Source organism: Erythrolamprus reginae, chromosome 8 (genome assembly GCF_031021105.1).
Source record: "Erythrolamprus reginae isolate rEryReg1 chromosome 8, rEryReg1.hap1, whole genome shotgun sequence".
Lineage (NCBI taxonomy): Eukaryota > Metazoa > Chordata > Lepidosauria > Squamata > Dipsadidae > Erythrolamprus > Erythrolamprus reginae.
In genome coordinates, this window is record NC_091957.1 from 42705565 (window position 1) to 42726353 (window position 20789).

The 20789-nt window shown below is 42.7% G+C and overlaps 1 long non-coding RNA gene across 3 annotated transcripts in view; it reads left to right on the forward strand.

The window, feature by feature from the left end:
• The window catches only part of LOC139171495 (uncharacterized), a 108374-nt gene that overhangs the window by 63493 nt on the left and 24092 nt on the right, over positions 1-20789 (forward strand). For all 3 annotated transcript variants that reach the window (XR_011559756.1, XR_011559757.1, XR_011559755.1), the window contains exon 2: positions 3887-4027. This is a non-coding gene — a long non-coding RNA (uncharacterized lncRNA). The remainder of the gene's footprint in view (positions 1-3886; positions 4028-20789) is intronic.

A 20789-nucleotide genomic window follows, 5' to 3' on the forward strand; every position in this document is an offset into this window, starting at 1 on the left:
ATACCTTTTAGGAGGTCTAAACCAGGAGTAGGTTCTAACTTATCTCGCTGCCGGTTCGCTTCTTTCCATGCACACATGCATGCACAGTACAGATTTTTTCTAAAAAAGAAACCTCCCCCAAAGCCAAAAACAAGATGGTGATGCACATGTAGTGCTGGAAACTCGATTTTTATGTATATGCAGAAAAAATTTCCCCAAAAAATTTCCCCCCAAAAAATAATTCAAAAAACATTTTATTTTTTATTTTTTTAAAAAGATGGTGGCATCCCCAGATCAGCACTGATAGAACTGGTTCCGTGATGTCATTGTGATATCAGCAGTGGGTGCTACCAGTTTGGGCAAAGTCATTGAAACTGGGAGGAACCCACCTCTGGTCTGAATCCTTATTTGGTCTATTTGGAAGAATAGAGGTGCACTGTTCACCCATTTTGAGACTGTCAGAAATCACCACCGCTAAATCCTTCTCTTCTGAAGTTTTTGCTAACACAGAACGGCCAATACAATACTCAGATTGAGGATTCCTTTTCCCCAAGTGCATTATTTTACATTTGGAAACATTAAACTGCAGTTTCCATTGCTTTGACCACTTATCTAGTAAAGCTAAATCATTTGCCATATTACAAACACCTCCAGGAATATCACTCCTATTGCACACTTTAAAGTCACCGGCAAATAGGCAAAACTTCCCTACCAAACCTTCCCCTATGTCAGTTTTTAAATTTTCATTTTAGAAAGCAGTTGAGGTAGAGGTAAAAAGCTATCTCTCCTCTTCCCTCTCCTCTTTATGTAGATCCAAGCCGGAGCACATCCTAAAACCACACATACATGGGACAGTCTTTGTGATCTATTTGTTTGACTCCTGTTTATAGAGATTCTTTATGGCAGAGCTTGGGAAAACGTGTGTTTATGGTCTCAAGAGCCCAGCAGATCATTTAACTGTCATTTCTTTGATTAACCTTCACCTGACCTTGCTCCCTTAGGCAACGTTACTTCTCTTTGTTCTGCCTCCTAAAATATAAGCTTCATTCAGGTAGACGCATTTCTCTTAAAAGAAATTCCCATGTAATTTCCATAGATGTTTTCACATACTTAGAGTCTGTTGTGGTTAGCTCTGGCCCAGCTCCTGCCCCAAGGAATGTGGAGGTGGGTGTGGGAGAGACATCCACATGCAGCAGGCCTGTTTTGCTCCCTGTAGAATCTGCCGACGAAGTCTTGTTTGACCAAGGAAGCGTGAGTGACAGGGAAGAGGGGAGTTTGGCAGACAGCCCAGGAGGAGATCAATCATCTGTATCATCCCTGGATTCTGAACAAGAATTAATGACACATCCACACATGCGTAGAGTGATGCATAGGAGACAACAACTGAAGGATTACTACAAGAGAAAATGAGGCCATCTGTGGTTGGGTGGGGCTGCTGTAATTAGTGCTACAGATAAAAGTGCAGCCTGGCGTTTTAGCCTCATGGCAGTTTATCTGATTCATTGTTTCATCAAGATCATGGTTTTTGCTGTTCAGGATTGTGTGTGTGGACTTTCTGGACTTTAGAATTGGACTCAATTTCCCAGTTTTTGGGTGAGCAATTGGACTGCATTTAACCTGTGCCTTGTGTGTACCAGAAAATCCCTTTGACATTTAAAAAGGGAGCTGATTCTGTTTTTCTGTTTATAAAAACTTTTGGGTTTTCCTTTTATCGTGTGGTGTGTGTCTTCCTGGACTAATTACCCTGTAATTACGGGCGGTTGAGACACACTGGCAGAACAGAGCTGAGGTTATTTCTCCAATGTAGACAATGGGCTGGTATATTGAGGTGTAGGAAACATGTTGTTGGTTTGAGCTCTGACGTGGTGATTTGGTTGCAAGTGTTTCATCCTCATTCAAGGAGAAACATAGAAGATGGATGGCAGAAAAAGACCTCATGGTCCATCTAGTCTGCCCTTGTACTATTTCCTGTATTTTATCTTAGGATGGATATATGTTTATCCCAGGCATGTTTAAATTCTGTTACTGTGGATTTAGCAACCACGTCTGCTGGAAGTGTGTTTCAAGCATCTACTACTCTTTCAGTAAAATAATCAGTAAAATAATCTTCAGTGCGCTTTGGATTGTGCTCAATTCAAAGCACAATTCAAATCGCACTGTAGGTGTTGCATGAATGTCTCCTTGAAACATTCTCAACCAAATTGCCAAGTTCGGAGCTCAAACCAACAATATAACTACCAACCTGTTCTGACCTCTAGGCTTGCTTAGAAAGCATGAAGCAGAGCCTGTGTCCCAGTACAACCTCTTTTATTTACACGACTGTGAATTCCTTTCATTCACAGTCTGCAAGTCTTGGAAATCTTTGCAGAGGAATATTTATCAAAACCAACCTTATCTCACTTGGAATGCTGCCAAAGAACTAGTTTCCAAATGCAGGGCAAGGCAAAACATGGCACAGAGTTTATTAGAAACACAAGCAGAACTTGCCACTCTTGAAACAGTTGCCTTTTGAAAAAGCACCTTTGGGGGCAACCATGACCTGGATGACTGAAAATCTCCATAGACTTCTTCTCTCAGGTCTCCAGCAGAGATGTAGAGAATCAACACTTGTTTCTATCTCCCTCCCAGAGAAGAACGTCTAAGGATTCAACATTGAGATCAGGAGCTTAGGTGCTGTTGTGGTTGGCTCTGGCCCAGCTCCTGCCCCAAGGAATGTGGAGGTGGATGCAGGGGAAACATCAACATGTCATAGGCCTGTTTTATTGCTGACAGAGTCAGGTAGTAAAGTTTCCTCGGAAGAAGAAGAAGGCGGGGGTGACTTGGAAGATGGGAGTTTGGCAGACAGTCCAGGAGGAGATCAATCATCCTTATCATCCCTGGATTCTGAACAAGAATTTATGACACATCCACGCATGCGTAGAGTGATGCATAGGAGACAACAACTGAAGGATTATTACAGGAGATAAATGAGGCCACCTGTGGTTGGGTGGGGCTGCTGTAATTAGTGCTTCAGATAAAAGAGCAGCCTGCTGTTTTAGCCTCATAGCAGTTTATCTGATTCATAGTTTCGTCAAGATCATGGTTTTTGCTGTTCAAGATTGTGTGTGGACTTTCTGGACTTTAGAATTGGACTCAATTTCCCAGTTATTGGGTGAGCATTTGGATTGCATTTAACCTGTGCCTTGTGTGTACCAGAAAATCCCTTTGACATTTAAAAAGGGAGCTGTTTCTGTTTTTCTGCTGATAAAGACTTTTGGGTTTTCCTTCTATCGTGTGGTGTGTGTCTTTCTGGACTAATTACCCTGTAATTATGGGCGGTTGAGATACACCGGCAGAACAAGGTGCATATATTCTTTATTGGCCAAGTGTGATTGGACACAGATGAAATTTGTCTTTGGTGCATATGCTCTCAGTGTTCATAGAAGAAGAGATACATGTGTCACTAACAATGAGGTACAACACTTAATGATTGTCATAAAGCTCAAATAAGCAATGAAGAAATAATCAATATTAATAAAAATCTTAAGGATACAAGCAACAAGTTACAGTCATACAGTCATAAGTTGGAGGAAATGGATGATAGGAATGATGAGAAAAAATAGTAGAAATAGTAGTGCAGACTTAGTAAAGAGTTTGACAATGTTGAGGGAATTATTTGTTTAGCAGAGTGATGGTGTTTGGGAAAAAAACTATTCTTCTGTCTAGTTGTCTTGGTGTGCAGTGCTCTGTAGCGATGTTTTGAGGGTAGGAGTTGAAACAGTTTATGTCCATAGTGCGAGGGGTCAGTAAATATTTTTGCAGCTCTCTTTTTGACCCATGCAGTAATATTGTATATAGTATATATAATAGATAATAGAAAAGGAAAATATAAGACATGTAATAATACCTTTTCCTCTGATAATTTCAGGAAGAAATGACCAAAGAGACCCTCTACTTTATCAAACACCCTACTGAAATCAGAATATACACAAGAGCCACTAAGATGGATGTTTTGCCCCTGCTTGGAACATTATCAAGATTCCGACCATCTTATAAGGAGAAAAAAGAGGTAGGTTTTGTTTCCTACCAGATAATATTTTTTGGGCGATGGCGGGTCATTCCACAGTAATTCCTTTTAATTTCAAAATGGCAGAGAAGCAGATGCTGAAATAGCATTTGTGCCACAAAGGTCAATGGTATTGATAGAATCTTCCTTCTTCTAGCAGGTTCATCAATGAGCAAATTTAAGTGGTTTTTTTCTGAATTGGCCTCAGCCCAACTTCTTCCTCTTTTAAAGAGAGAGACTCTTCTTTAAAAAGAGAGATGTTTCTCAGACCCTACAGGTGGTCCTCAATTTACAACAATTCATTTAGTAACCTTTTGAGGTTATGCTGAAAAAAAGCGACTTATGAATGATTGTTTTTTCATATTTTACAACTATTGAAGGGTTTTAGTGGGTATATATATATATATACCCACTAAAACCCTTCATAGGTTTTAGGTTCATATACATAGTAAAATACATGATGAAGGTTATAGAGGAGATACTCATAGTAAAATATACCTAAGAAAGAATATAAAAGAAGATATAGTAATAGAACATATAAATGAAAGAATAGAAGAAGAAATATAGGAATATAAGAAAGGTATAGGAGATATAGGAGAGCAATAGGACAGGGGACGGAAGGCATTCTAGTGCACTTGTACTCACCCCTTACTGACCTCTTAGGAATCTGGAGAGGTCAACCGTGGATAATCTAAGGGTAAAGTGTTGGGGGTTTGGGGATGACACTATGGAGTCCGGTAATGAGTTCCATGCTTCGACAACTCGGTTACTGAAGTCATATTTTTTACAGTCAAGTTTGGAGCGGTTAATATTAAGTTTAAATCTGTTGTGTGCTCTTGTTTTGTTGTGGTTGAAGCTGAAGTAGTCGCCGACAGGCAGGACGTTGCAGCGTATGATCTTGTGGGTAATACTTAGATCTTGTTTAAGGCGTCTTAGTTCTAAGCTTTCTAGACCCAGGATTGTAAGTCTACTCTCGTAGGGTATTCTGTTTCGAGTGGAGGAGTGAAGGGCTCTTCTGGTGAAGTATCTTTGGACATTTTCTACTGATTAATCATCTTGGTTGCTTTTCTCTGCAATCTTTCTGGAGTCGCAACGTCTTTTTTTATAGTGTGGTAGCCATAACTGGACGCAGTCCTATTGCAATATTAGGCCAAAGTTGATTTTCCGAGGGATAGGGGCAGGGGTGGACTGCTGCCCGGACGGGGGAGGGGGGAACACAGTGGGGTAGTGAAAATGGAGCTACACCACAGAGCACCCAATTTGCACTGAAATATGTTGAGAGAAAATGCAGGGCATCCTGCATAAGCCATGCACCCAATGTGGTAGTAAAAAGTTTGGTAGCCCTTCACTGGAGATGGGCAACAAGCAAACAAAGAAAGAAAACTATATCATTTAAAAATAAATAATATTTTTTTAAAAAAATGTAATATCCTTAAATGCTTCCTGGAATGTCACAATGGTAGAACCCACATATACCTATGGGAACAATGCATACCTTTATGAGCATCTTTGGGAAAAGAAATTGGCTTAGTAGCCCTAGAGGCAAGATGTTGTGCGATCATAAAGGCTGAGAACTTGTTTTCAAATAATACAAATCTGGGTGAAAATGCCTTCACTGTTTAGGTAGTAATTCCAGAAATTAATGTCCAGAAATATTTCACAAAGAGTCCTTCACTCCTCCTCCTGCAACAAAATACCTTACTCTCCACCAGACTTGAAATACTGAAATTAGACCATTTACAACTATGTTGCCTCCAAACTGATCTAAGCATAGTTCACAAAATCATATACCAAAATGTCCTTCCTGTTAATGACTACTTCACCATCAACCGCAGCAATACAGGAGCGCGTAACAGATTCAAACTGAATTTAAATACGACTTCGGCAACAGAGTGATCAACGCCGGGAATTCACTACCTGAGTCTGTTGTTTTTTTCCCAAACCTCAAAATCTTCAACCTTAGATTGTCTACAGTTGACCTCTCCCCCATTTCTAAGAGATCTGTAAGGGGCGTGCCTACTGTTCTGTCCTATTGTCTCCTTTTATCATTACTTTCTATGTTATGCTTATATAAACTACTATCCTGTACAAAAGAAATAAAAAGAAATAAATAAACTTAGAGGCTACCTTCCCTATGATAATATTTCTTACCTGTGCTTCAGTTTGGGGAACCCTTCATCTAAATGAGAAGCCAAAACAGGAATTGGAAATGCAAAGCTTCTCAATGGCATGACCTTTGGAAATCTTGGGATTCCAACAAATTTGACTGATGAAGAGCTGGGCAACAGGGATCATTTGCCCTTTATTATTATTTTTTAAAGAAGTATTGTGGTACCTCTACTTAAGAACGCCTCTACTTAAGAACTTTTCTAGATAAGAACCGGGCATTCAAGATTTTTTTGCCTCTTCTTAAGAACCATTTTTTACTTAAGAACCGGAGCCCGGAAAAAATTCCCAGGAAATTTGAGAGCACCACGAAGGCCTAGCCATTTTTCTGCTATTTCCCCTTTAATCCTGGCCATCTCGGGCTTTTCTGGGCTGCCAGAGGAGCCTTTCGGTGGCGCTTAAGGAGGCTTTGGCAGTCCAGAGCGAACAAAGCATTTTCCTTTCTCTGGGCGCTCGGAGAAGGAATAAACCTCTGCCAGCACCCAGAGAAAAGAAACGCTCCCTTCACTCTCGGCACCAACTGTCTTCCTCCTCTTCTTCCTCCCCTTCCCCCCAACCAAATTCCGAGCTTTTATTTCTTTCCTAATGGGTTTGCATGCATTATTTTCTTTTACATTGATTCCCATGGGAAAACTTGCTTCTCCTTACAAACTTTTCTACTGAAGAACCTGGTCACGGAACGAATAAAGTTCTTAAGCAAAGGCACCACTGTATTAGCAAAATATCTCTTGCAATTATTATTTTTTTTTATTAAAAAATAAAAGCAGCATTTTGAATCCTATAAGCTTGTCATTTCCCGCCTTCCCTCCCTCTCCATTGTTCTTCTTTATTTGTATGCGATTGCTTATTTATTTTCAAAAAAAGGGCAGCTTCTCCTGCCCAAATTCTGTGCATACACCCCTGATTAAACGACTCGGAAGGTGCATGCATCAGTCAGCAAAATCAAGCAGAAAACATTATGGAGTGAAAATTAAAGGATCAAAACATCAGAGACTCTACTGTATTTGCCTGCTGTTAGACACTCAAGCATGGAAAACAGGATACAGTTCCATGGATGGATAGCTTTCCTTATTAAAAAAACCCAGTAGGATGCACAGTAGGGGAACACACTAAAACAAGCCTTTGTAGTAATTTCCTCGAAAGAAATTTCCCAAGATAGCACCTTGAAAAGCTTTTAATCTTACAGCTGGCTGATAGAGGGAGTTTTTGCTGAAGGTGGTTAAAAAGGAGGAGGAGGAGGAGGAAGAAGAAGAAGGAAGGAAGGTCCCTCTACAGGGGGCTGCCTTTGAAGAGTGTTCAGAGACTACAAATTGTGCAAAATGCAGCCACGCGAGCTATTGTGGGGCTACCAAGATCTGCTCAAATTTCAACATCACTCCGTCAACGGCATTGGTTGCCAATTGGTCTCTGGGCACAATTCAAAGGGCTGGTTATGACCTACAAAGCCCTACGTAGCTTAGGACCAGGTCACCTTTGGGACCGTCTTCTGCCTCATGCATCCCAGCGGCTGGTTAGGTCCCACAGAGTCGGCCTTCTCTGGGTCCCGTCGGCCAGACAATGTCAACTGGTGGGGCCTAGGGGGAAAGACTTCTCTGTGGTGGCCCCGGCCCTCTGGAATGAACTCCCTCCACATTTTTATTTTTTTTAATAATAAAGTTTATTAAATATTTACAATAAAATCCACACGAATATAGTACATATAGTACAACACAACGTACACACAGTTAGATTAGAAGAAAGAAAAAGAGTAGGAGAAAAGAAAAAAGTGTGAAATCAAAAAAAAAAGGAAAAATAAAGCACTCTGCTTTACCAATTACATTTGATATCGTTATTTACATTCAACCTACTCTAAGAGTAGTACATTTAATGTGCAGCTTAAGTCTAGTCCTTTTATTACTTTATTATACAGTGATCCCTCGAGTATCGCGAGGGTTACGTTCCAAGACCCCTCGCGATACTCGATTTTTCGCGATATAGTGGTGCGGAAGTAAAAACACCATCTGCGCATGCGTGCCCTCGCGCATGTGCAGATGGTGTTTTTTACTTCCGCACTTGGGAAGACCCCCGCCCAACAGCTGAGGACCCGCCTGCCCGCCGCTTGTCCGGCCGCCGTGCCGCTCGTGCCGCCGCTGCTGGCGCGAGCAACGCCGCTTCCCAGCTGAGTGGCGCGAGCAACGGCATGGGTGGGCGAAGGGCGGGCGCGCGGACAAGGGGCGCACGAGCGGCGTGGCGGCCGGACAAATGGCGGCCGCGCCTGGCGGCAGCACGAACAACACAAACAGCGTGGCGGCCGAACAAACGCACGAGCAACGCAAGCGGCGTGGCGGCCGGACAAATGGCGGCCGCGCCTGGCGGCAGCACGAACAACACGAACAGCATGGCGGCCGAACAAACGCACGAGCAACGCAAGCGGCGTGGCGGCCGGACGAATGGCGGCCGCGCCTGCCGGCAGCACGAGCAACACGAACGGCGTGGCGGCCGAACAAACTCACGAGCAACGCAAGCGGCGTGGCGGCCGGACAAACGGATTCTCCTCCGACCTGCCCTCACCTTAGCTTCCAGCTGATGCTTCGATCCTTGGAAGAGGCCAGAGCGCCTTTCTGCACCACACTCTGCGCTCGGGTTCCTTTCCGGAAGATGGAAGTTTCTCTCTTTCCATCCTTTCTAGCAATACAATACTCGATGGTTAAAACCATTTTAACCATCGAGTATTTTATTGCTAGAAAGGATGGAAAGAGAGAAACTTCCATCCTTCCATCCTTTCTAGCAATACAATACTTGATGGTTAAAACCATTTTAACCATCGAGTATTGTATTGCTAGAAAGGATGGAAAGAGAGAAACTTCCATCTTCTGGAAAGGAACCCGAGCGCAGAGTGTGGTGCAGAAAGGCGCTCTGGCCTCTTCCAAGGATCGAAGCATCAGCTGGAAGCTAAGGTGAGGGCAGGTCGGAGGAGAATCCGTTTGTCCGGCCGCCACGCCGCTTGCGTTGCTCATGCGTTTGTTCGGCCGCCATGTCGTTTGTGTTGATCGTGCTGCCGCCAGGCGCGGCCGCCATTCGTCCGGCCGCCACGCCACTTGCGTTGCTCGTGCGTTTGTTCGGCCGCCATGCCGTTCGTGTTGCTCGTGCTGCCGCCAGGAGCGGCCGCCGTTTGTCCGGCCGCCACACCGCTCGTGTGCCAATGTCCGCGCGCCCGCCTTTCGCCCGCCCACGCCGTTGCTCGCGCCACTCAGCTGGGAAGCAACGCTGGGGTTTCCCCGCCGCCCACGCAAAGGGGAAACCCCGGCAAGAGGGGGAAGACCCAGGGAAGCCACCCAGCAGCTGATCTGGCCAGGGGGAAGCAAACTCCACCATCTACGCATGCGTGGTCATAGGAAAAAAAAATGGCGCACATGCGCAGATGGTGTTGTTTACTTCCGGGTTGAAAAATCGCGATATAGCGTTTCGCAATAATCGAGATCGCGAAACTCGAGGGATCACTGTACATCAATTGCATATATATAAAAATAAAAAAAATAAAAAATAAATTAGAACCAAATTATAACTTATGTAATTTAAAATTAGGAACCTCAATACCAAATTCAAAAGTAATAAAATTAACTACAATTTATACACATTAGGATAAAATAGCACCATTATACCATTGAAGGATATATATATGAATGACAAAATGTTATGAAGAATGGCAAATGTATATATGCAATCCCTCCACATTTTTAGTAATACAGTATTGTGTAATTCATTTTAAAGTCGTCTCTGCGTCGTCACTCTGAGTCGTCTTGAGAAGGGTGGCATAGAAATCTAATAGATAGATAGGTAGGTAGGTAAGTAGGTAGGTAGGTAGGTAGGTAGGTAGGTAGGTAGGTAGATAGATAGATAGATAGATAGATAGATAGATAGATAGATAGATAGATAGATAGATAGATAGATAGATAGATAAATGAGGGAGGGAGGGAGAGTCCTGAAGAGTGTTGAATGATAAAAATATCCAGAATGCTAGGCTGGGCTTATGTGAGATCAGTTTATAGTTCAGCATGATGGGCAATCCTAACCCTTGTCTTAGCATGTGGCGTGAATTGGAACATCATATTACATGAACAGATGTAATAGGAGCAAAGCAATGGATTTTTGTTGACCTGGGTTTAGTATTTAAGTGCTCTGTATAAACCTCACCGGAGCTCAGCTTAATGCATGTAAGACTTGGCCTGCATTAGTAGAAGAAGATGAGGAGGAGGAGGAGGAGGAGGAGAAGGAGAAGAAGAAGAAGAGAAAGAGGGAGAGGAAGGAGAAAGAGAAGGAGAAAAAAGTAATAAGAGGAGGGGATGAAGAAGAGGAAGAGGAGGAGGAAGAAGAAGAGGGAGAGGGAGAAGAAGAAGAAGAAGAAGAAGGAGGAGGAGGAGGAGGAGGAGAGGAAGATGAAGGAGGAGAAGAAAAAAGTAATAGGAGGAGGGGATGAAGAAGAGGAAGAGGAGGAAGAGGAGGAAGAAGAAGAAGAAGAAGAAGAAGAGGGAGAAGAAGGAGGAGGAGGAAGACCACCATTGGATGACAGCTGATCAGGTAGAGTGGGAGCAAAAGCATCTAGATCCCAAGGTAGTTTCCCAAGAGAACTTTAATTTCCATTCTTAATCAGAGGGAAATGTATTTTTTTTAAAGAAAACTGTCTGAAAGTTATCCTCTTGTCAAAGAGATGAAACTCATGTTAGAAATGGTGAGAAGTAGCAGAATATCATTGTCTATCTTGCTTGAGCTGAAACTCAGGCAAGGACCTGGATGAAATCTCTTCATAAGAAGATTACCCTCATCTTCCTGGTAGTTGAGATGTTTAACTCAGATGTTCGAGTCTTGATGCTCTGGCAGTTGAGAGCCAAAGACGATGTCACCGCATTTCAGCTGTCATCCTTACTTTCTAATTCCCTCTGGTATAATGATGCTAAAAATAACAGCCCCGTTGCCACAGAAGATGCCCAATTTAGTAATCTCTGTCTCCAAGAGGATATGGAAAATGCTTTCGGGAAGCTGTCAAAGTTTTCATCTGGGTTCTCTCAAACTGAATTTCTGAACTTTGCTTTCATTAGCCCTCTCTAATTTAGCTTATTCACCTTTCGTCTAACTTTCAAAATAAAGCACAACAAAAAATGTTCTTTCTGCACCAACTCAGGAAGCTCAAACTGCCCAAGGAGCTTCTGATACAGTTCTACAGAGGAATCATGCTGTCATCTGCACCTCTACAACTGTCTGGCTTGGTTCTGCAACACAACAAGACCAACACAGACTTCAGAGGATAATCAGAACTGCAGGAAAAACAATTGCTGCCAATCCGCCTTCCATTGAGGACCTGCACACTGCACGAGTCAAAAAGAGAGCAGTGAAGATATTTACTGACCCTTCGCATCCTGGACATAAACTGTTTCAACTCCTACCCTGAAAACGTCGCTACAGAGCACTGCGCAAGACAACTAGACACAACAGTTTTTTCTCAAATGCCATCACTCTGCTAAACAAATAATTCCCTCAACACTGTCAAACTATTTACTAAGTCTGCACTACTATTACTACTAGTTTTTTTCTCATCATTCCTATCACCCCTTTCCTCCCACTTATGACTGTATGACTGTACCATGTTGCTTGTATCCTTAAGATTTTTATTAATATTATTTCCTGATTGCTTATTTGACCCCTATGACAATCATTAAGTGTTGTACCTCCTGATTCTTGACAAATGTATATTTTCTTTTATGTACACAGAGAGCATCTGCACTAAAGAGAAATTCCTTGTGTGTCTAATCACACTTGGCCAATAAAGAATTCTATTCTATTCTATTCTATTCTATTCTATTCTATTCTATTAGAATAGGAAGAAGAAAGTTGGACTTGGAGTCCTTCACATTAGTTAGCCCAGAATCTTCAAACCTGGTAACCTGAAGACTTGTGGACTTCAAGTTGAAGTCCACAAGTCTTAAAGTTGCTGAGTTTGGGGACCCATGAGTTAGCTTATCCATTGATCAGAAAACCTTCCTGCCCTCTCTCTTTTAAAGTGTGGCTGGGCGACATGAAAAATTAACTCAGTTTTCTTCAAATAGGAGATACACAGGTAGTTCTTTTTTTAATAAAGTTTTTACTGTTTTTCTCCACAACACATCCATATATATACCTTAATTATTAACAAAATGCACTTCTATTTAATATTACATAAACCCATGTCTTAATTCACACCTTTTATACTTTAATTACTAGCTTGTTTTCTCCTTTATGTCATATTACTCCCCTCCCCAGGTTGAATGCTCGGTTAGTTTCCATTCATTATTCCTTGTCTGGCCCTCCATTGTTTTGGAAAATAACTTGACCTCCCCTCCTCTCTGTGGCAGCCCCTCAAATATTGGAACACTGCTATCATTTGATGGCACAGTTGGTAGCCATTTTGATTTCCCACCATGCATGGTATTTCAGCTTAGCTATGATGAGAATTTTTTTTTAGAGATTCCTTTCAGGAATCAAAGGTGCATTGCTGCTGTTTAAACACCCTAAGGCAGTGATGGCGAACCTTTTTCCCCCTGGGTGCCGAAAGAGTGTGGTCATATGCTATTGTGCATGTGCGAGTGCCCACACACATAATTCAGTGCTTGGGGGGGGGGGCAAAACAGCTTCCTCCAATCCCCTGAGGCCCTCTGTAGGCCAGAAATAGTCTATTTTCCAGCTTCTGATGGGCCCAGTAGTAGCCTCGTGTTTCGCCCTCTCCAGGCTCCAAAGGCTTTCCTGGAGCCTGGGGAAGGTAAAAATGCCCTCCTCCATCACCCCGGAGGCTCTCTGGAAGCCAAAAACGCCCTCCCAGAGCCTCTGTGTGAGCCAAAAATCAGTTGGATTGCATGTTGGAGTTGGGCTAGAGCAAGGGCTTGCATGCCAGCAGATATGGCTCCGTGTGCTACCTGTGGCACCTGTGCCATAGGTTTGCCATCACTGCCCTAAGGAGAAACCCCTGATATAGGATGTGGTTCATGAATATGTTATCCTCCAAGCTTTATTTCAGTCCTAATCCTGAGTTGCACTCAAAGATGACCGAGGAAAGCTTGTCTGCTTCAACAGCAGACAACTTCCAACAGTGTAGAATTGCTCAGAGTGTTTTATTTGGAGATACAATTCGATAGTCATTGGATCAAATTAAATCAACTGCTCCAAATCAGCTCAACAGTTTGAAGGGAACAATTGAATTGACTCAGTTGCTTCTGAATTGGTTCAGTGATTCAGTGGCCTTTCAAGCATATACAGGAAGAGGGTTATTCAACAGAAAGTGACTTTCTGAATCAGATTGATGCAATTCAGTGGAGAATTCCAAATCATTTGGCTCAGAGATCCAGATAAAACTCAGGAATTAAAATCAAATTGCTTTGATGGGTTGGATCTGAGCTGACGTACAGTGGTACCTCTACTTACGAACTTAATTTGTTTTGTGACCAGGTTCTTAAGTAGAAAGGTTTGTAAGAAGAAGCATTTTCCCCCAAAGGAATCGATGTAAAAGCAAATAATGTGTGCGATTGGGGAAACCACAGGGAGGGTTGAGGCCCTGTTTCCTCCCAGGAGATTCCTAGAGAGGCCCCACAAAGGCTTCTCCCCGCCTTTTCCGGCTCTGTTTCCTCCCAGGAGATTCCTAGAGAGGCCCCACGGAGGCTTCTCCCGGCTTTTTCCAGTTACAGTTTCAGAGGCTCAGGTTTGTAAGTGGAAAATGGTTCTTGAGAAGAGGCAAAAAAATCTTGAATACCCAATTCTTATCTGGAAAAGTTCGTAAGTAGAGGCATTCCTAGGTAGAAGTACCACTGTATTAGTAATGAGGCAACCCAGAGGCAAAATTATTTATTATTTATTAAACTTATATGTCGCCCAACTCCCAAAGGACTCCAGGCAGCTTAACAATAGAATAAAATATTAAAAACGTCTTAAGTATTAGAACAATTAAAACCCATACATATCATTTCATGGCCGAATTAAAACCGATTATAACCATGAGCTCAATGGCCCCAGGTTTGCCAAGTCTTAAATGCTTTTCGGGAGGCCAATAGTGTAGGGGCAGTCCTGACCTCCAGAGGTAACTGGTTCCAGAGATCTGGGGCAGCCGCAGAGAAGGCCCTCCCCCATGAGCTCGCCATCCAACACTGTTTCGCTGATGGGACCTGGAGGAGACCAACTCTGTGGCAGCAAAACGGCTGTAAAAAACAATCATAAATCACTTTTTTCAGCACCATTGTCACTACAAATGGTAACAAACTGTTGTAAATTGAGGATTAACTGTAATATGAATTATAAATAACTCAAGGCGATGAATATAATTTTCTCCCCCTACAATAAAAACCATGGAAAATGAGCTGAGCTTTTGTATTCATCCCCTCTTCTGTCTCCTTCATAGATTTGTACTTAAATGTCCTGTATGATTTATAACAAACATTCTATATGATTTTTTAAAATCACATGGTATGATTTTTTTCCATTAGAATTCCAGTCTTCTATTCGATTTCACTTAGAAGCCCAGCACAAGCGACAGTTAAAAGAGGTATAGATTTCAGCCCCATTTGTAACAGGTGACTAAGTCATTTTTCCCACTACTTAGCAGATGGTGTGGCTTTCTCCTGAGGTCTAGCGACATTCATGAGAGACGAAAGCGTTTTCAGCAGCTTACAAACCTGAATATCCCACCACTGATAAAGAATAAACTTAAAGTTATAAACTTAAAAGCAATAAAATTGGGATGATATATTTCATAAAAGATAGTAAAGGTGAATGTATAATTGATATATTGATGTCAAGGAAGCGAATATTACTATAAGTAATTAATATTGTTTGATTTTTTTTCTTTTTATGTTATTTGTATTATTGGTATTGTATTGTTTTTTGTTTCTTTATTTTTTATTTCCTTTTGTTGAATGTGTTTATGTCATTACTATTTGGTTTTTATGTTTGTCTGTTAAACTTTTGAAAATTCAAAATATTTTTTTTTTAAAAAAAGCTCTCCCTGTTAGGAATGTTTGTACTGGCCACCGAGGGGTAAGAACAGGAAACAAATAAGCTTTATAATGTGGTTCACATTGAAATAATTAGAGGGCATGGTTGCTGCAAGGGAAATGTGTCTTTAAAAATTAACCCTGATTTTCTCTCTCTCTCTCTCTCTCTCTCTCTCTCTCTCTCTCTCCCTCTCTCTCTCTCTCTTTCTGGCACATTTCATTGCTTGAAAATGATCCTTGATGTTTCCTTCGTTCCCCATGAAGTCAAGGAAAAGCTACCCAAAAAGGCATCCTCAGCAGGATTATTTATTAATTGTATTTATTTATCTATTTATTAGATTTCTATGCCACCCTTCTCGAGGCGATTCAAGGCAGCGTACAACATTATAAATGTAACAACATTTATCTCAATTACTATAAAAAAGGAGATACAAATTATTAAAAATATATCAAAACCCCATGGACATTCATATGCATTCCTCCATTTCAATCGTACATGGTATTGGCCGGAGACAATCACATCACCCACGGCCCCCATGCCCGCTGGCAGAGGGAGGTCTTCAAAGAATGGAAAAAACTAGCCCTGCAAAATCTATTCGTAAATAATCCCAAAATAGATGGTATTCTCCCAGCGACGGTTAAGTCGTATGTCCCAGAGACCAGTTAGGTCACACAAAGACGGCCTCCTCCAGGCCCCATCAGCCTAACAATGTCGACTGCCGGGTCCACAGGGGAGAGCCTTCTCTGTTGCGGCTCCGGTTCTGTGGAACCAACTCACCCCGAGGATCTGCACTCCTTGCCTTTCAAAAAGCATTAAAGACATATTTGTGCCGGCAGGCCTGGGGACGGTGAGCGATAGTTTCACTCTGGCCATTAGTATGAAAGAAGGATGAGATGCAATGTGTGGTTGTGAATGAGTTGGTTGACTGAATTTAATATATATGGGATTTTTAGTAGTAATTTTAACTATTTGATTCGTTGTTGTGCTGTTTTTTGTATTCTGTGAGCCGCCCCAAGTTTTCGGAGAAGGGTGGCATACAAATCTAAATAGTAATAATAATAATAATAATAATAATAATAATAATAATAATAATAATAACAACAACAACAGCAGCAATAACAACAACAATAACATAATAACAATAATGATAACAACAACAATAATAACAACAATAATAATAACAATAATAATAAAAATAATGATTGATTGCTCTTTATAGTGGGTTTTATTTATTTGTAATAGCTGAAATTGTATTATTGTTACTTTGTTTATTTTATCCTTGTACACCGCTGTGAGTCTGTGAGGAGAAGGGCAGGCTATAAATATAAGTAAGTAAGTAAGTAAGTAAGTAAGTAAGTAAGTAAGTAAGTAAGTAAGTAAGTAAGTAAATAAATATTAACTTACCTTCCCTACCGGTTCACAAATGTGTGTGCGCCTGGCCTCCCTTACTTGCACCTTACTCGCACTTGTGCCTTCCACGCATGTGCCCAGCCTTGAAAACATGACTAAATAGTACTGCATTATGTCCAGGTGGGCTCGCCCACAGTTGCCACTACCAGTTCACGTAAACTGGTCTGAACTGGATGAATGCCCCCTCTGAATCCCGATGAAGATTGTGTTTGTGGGTTTGGATTGGAATCCGAGATTAACAATCTGAAAATATCCCTAAATCATTCAATAGTGAAGCATGATAGGAATTGATGGCTCCTATTTGACAATTATTTATTTATTTATCTATCTATCTATCTATCTATCTATCTATCTATCTATCTATCTATCTATCTATCTATCTATCTATCTATCTATCTTGTACGTCGCCCTTCTCCGAAGACTCAGGGCAGCTATGTGATTATGAGATTCTGCAACAAGAATGCAGAACAGAGTTTGGGTCGGAGGAAGAGAGAATCTCAATGAATATTAGAATATTGGTGTGTGTGTGTGTAAAATGCTCCCAGTTCGCTCGTGCCTGTTGGTCAGTGGAGACAGCTTGAGGCTCTGCCCACCCACCCAGATGCCACCATTTTGGTTCTTTTATACTTTGCGCATGAACAAAGCATTCTGTGCATGCGCAGAGGGTAAAAGAACCCACATGGCGGCGTCCAGGCACTGCCTTCGTGAGTGATTCTTCAATGACCAACAGGCACAAGTGAACTGGGAGCATTTCACCCCTGGGGGGGCAGGAATCCATATCGGTAAAAGGAATGTAAGAATGGATCTTGTAGAGATGTTGATTAGATACAGTTTAATTGCATTCTTATACCGGGTAAAGTCTCAGTGGCCTATTCCAGTGTTTCCCAACCGGTGTGCCGCGGCACAGTGGTGTGCCGTGAGACACTGTCAGGTATGCCGCGGCGAGAGGCGGTGGAGGAGAGTGGGCGGATCGGGCGGGCAATGGGGCAGGGCGGAGAAGCCAGGGGCGCGTTTGGCCAGAGGCACCGTGGGGAGGCAGGGGCAGCCGCGGCTCCCTTTACTCCTACTGCCGCACCACCCTGCCCCTGCTCCCCACGGTGCCTCCGGCCAAATGCGCCCCTGGCTTCTCCGTCCTGCCCCATTGCCTGCCCGATCCGCCCACTCTTCTCCGCCACCGCCTCCTGCCTTGGGGCGAGGAATCCGAGAGTCCGGGACTGTGTGGCTTTGCGCCATGAAGAGAAAACGGCCGACTTTTCCCTGCTGCCGTTTTCTCTTCATGGCGCAAAGCCAGGGCCGCCGATAGACGGGTACTACAGGGAGCGCGCTACCGGGCCCCGGGCAAATTGGGGCCCGCAGTCAGAGGCTCCTTGCACTGAGCTCCCGCTCGCAGCTGTCCCCTGGCTCCTGCTCGATGCCACGGTTTTCGGCGCTGTCCTGCTGGGCCCCAAAGACGGAAGGCAGGAAGGAGGAGAGCTCCATTCTTCTCGCCTTTTTCCCGCCTTCCTTCTTTGGGGCACAGCAGGACAGCGCCGAAAACCGCGGCATCGAGCAGAAGCCGGGGGACAGCTGCGAGCGGGAGCCCCAGGAGGGAAGTACCGGCAGCGCCCCGCCCAGCTGAAGCTTCACTGGCGTCGGCGGCAAATGTCCTTTGTGGCCCGGTGGGAGGGGGGGGCTGCAGCAGCCGCAGGCAGTCGCAGGGAGATGGCTGCGGCGAGAGGGAGCTCCAGGCGGCGGCGAGAGGGAGCGCTCTCTCTCTCTCTCAGCTGACTGCAAGCGGGAGCCCTGATGTGGCGGTCAATTGAGAGAGAGAGAGAAAGAAAGAAAGAAAGAGAGACATATAAGAGAGGCAGAGAGAGAGAGAAAGAGAGACATAGCAAGAGAGGCAGAGAGAGAGAAAAAGAAAGAGAGACATAGCAAGAGAAAAAGAGAGACTTAGCAAGAGAGGCAGAGAGAGAAAGAGAAAGAGAAAGAAAGAGAGACATAGCAAGAGAGACAGAGAGAGAGAGAGAGAAAGAGAGACATAGCAAGAGAGAGAGAGAGAAAGAGGGACATAGCAAGAGAGGCAGAGAAAGAGAGACAGCAAGAGAGGCAGAGAAAGAGAGACATAGCAAGAGAGGCAGAGAGAGAGAAAAAGAAAGAGAGACATAGCAAGAGAAAAAGAGAGACTTAGCAAGAGAGGCAGAGAGAGAAAGAAAGAGAGACATAGCAAGAGAGGCAGAGAAAGAGAGACAGAGCAAGAAAGAGAGACAGCAAGAGAGGCAGAGAAAGAGAGAGAAAGAGACATAGCAAGAGAGGCAGAGAGAGAGAAAAAGAAAGAGAGACATAGCAAGAGAAAAAGAGAGACTTAGCAAGAGAGGCAGAGAGAGAGAGAAAGAGAGACATAGCAGGAGAGGCAGAGAGACAGAGCAAGAAAGAGAGACAGCAAGAGAGGCAGAGAAAGAGAGAGAGAAAGAGAGACATAGCAAGAGAGGCAGAGAGAGAGAAAAAGAAAGAGAGACATAGCAAGAGAAAAAGAGAGACTTAGCAAGAGAGGCAGAGAGAGAGAGAAAGAGAAGGAAAGAGAGATAGCAAGAGAGGCAAAGAGAAAGAAAGAGACATATAGCAAGACAGTGAAAGAGAGAGAGAAAAAAGCAAGAAAGAGATAGCAAGAGAGACAGAGAGAGAGAGAGAAAGGGAGAGAAAAAGACAGAGGAAGGGAAGGAGGGAGAGAGAAAGAGAGCAAAAAAGAGAGGAAGAAAGAAAGACGGATGGAGAGAGAGAAAGAAGGGAAGGAAAAGAGAGAAAGAGGGAGAAATAGAGCGAAAGGGAGGAAGAGAGAGGGTTTTTTTGTCCAAAATTTTCTTTAGCCCGCCCCCCCCTTTCAATGTTCCCCAGGATTTTGAAAATATGAATAATGTGCCGCGGCTCAAAAAAGGTTGGGAAACACTGGCCTATTCCAATCGTACATTGTAATGCTAAACTAACTGTTCGTGTTTGAGTTCCCTAGCTTAAACTTAGTGTCAACCTTAGATTAAATTGCGAATTTGTGGAAGTTCAAATTTTACCCATTTTGAGGTTATAGCTGAAACCTTTGGTCTGTATATAGGTTAAATTGTTGTTGTTGTTTAAAGGTGAGGGTAAAGGGAGAATATCAATCTCACAAAAGGTAAACAAAATTAAACTTCATTGAAAATAATTAAAGTGAAATGTAACCCTTTTCTCCATTAACTAAACTTAATCTATCTATCTGTCTGTCTGTCTGTCTGTTTATTTATTTGATTTATTTATTTATCTATTTATCTATCTATTTATCTATCTATTTTCTATCTATCTATCTATCTATCTATCTATCTATTTATTTATCTATCTATCTGTTTGTCTGTCTGTCTATTTGTTTGTTTATTTGATTTATTTGATTTATTTATTTATCTATCTATTTATCTATTTATTTATTTATCTATTTTCTGCCTGCCTGCCTGCCTGCCTGCCTGCCTGCCTGCCTGCCTGCCTGCCTGCCTGCCTGCCTGCCTGCCTGCCTGCCTGCCTGCCTGCCTGCCTGCCTGCCTGCCTACCTACCTACCTACCTACCTACCTACCTACCTACCTACCTACCTACCTATCTATCTATCTATCTATCTATCTATCTATCTATCTATCTATCTATTTGATTTATATGCCGCCCCTCTCCGGGGACTTGGGGCAGCTTACCACATATAAAAAGAACAATACAATACAAATCTTAGATCCAATCAATGTTCCCAACCTTTTTTTGCCCATGTCCCATCTAAGCACCTTTAAATTCCTGAGGTCTCTCCACCCCCCATGACATATAATTCTTATTATTCAAAAATTGAACTACACATGCGGAAGAAGCCTAAAAGGCCATTAACTGGCTTTAAACAAGGTTCCAATTCCCCCCATTAAAAATGAAATTGCCCCCCTGTGGGGCGAGGGCCCCACATTGGGAAACAGGGGTGTAGACTATGCAGAAATCCATCAATCAACTAAAAAAAAATACACCTTTTCCTAAGTAGAACACTCCTGTTTTCTGTCCAATTATCAGTTCTACAAATGAGTCATTTGAAAAACAAAACAAAACATTGGGCCTTCATTGACACAAGGGCCCTATTTGAACAATTCCAACCCAAACCACATACATTTTAAAAAAAATCAGGCATTTCTATTGCAATTGTTCTAATGCTGCCATTGTTATTGGAATGCA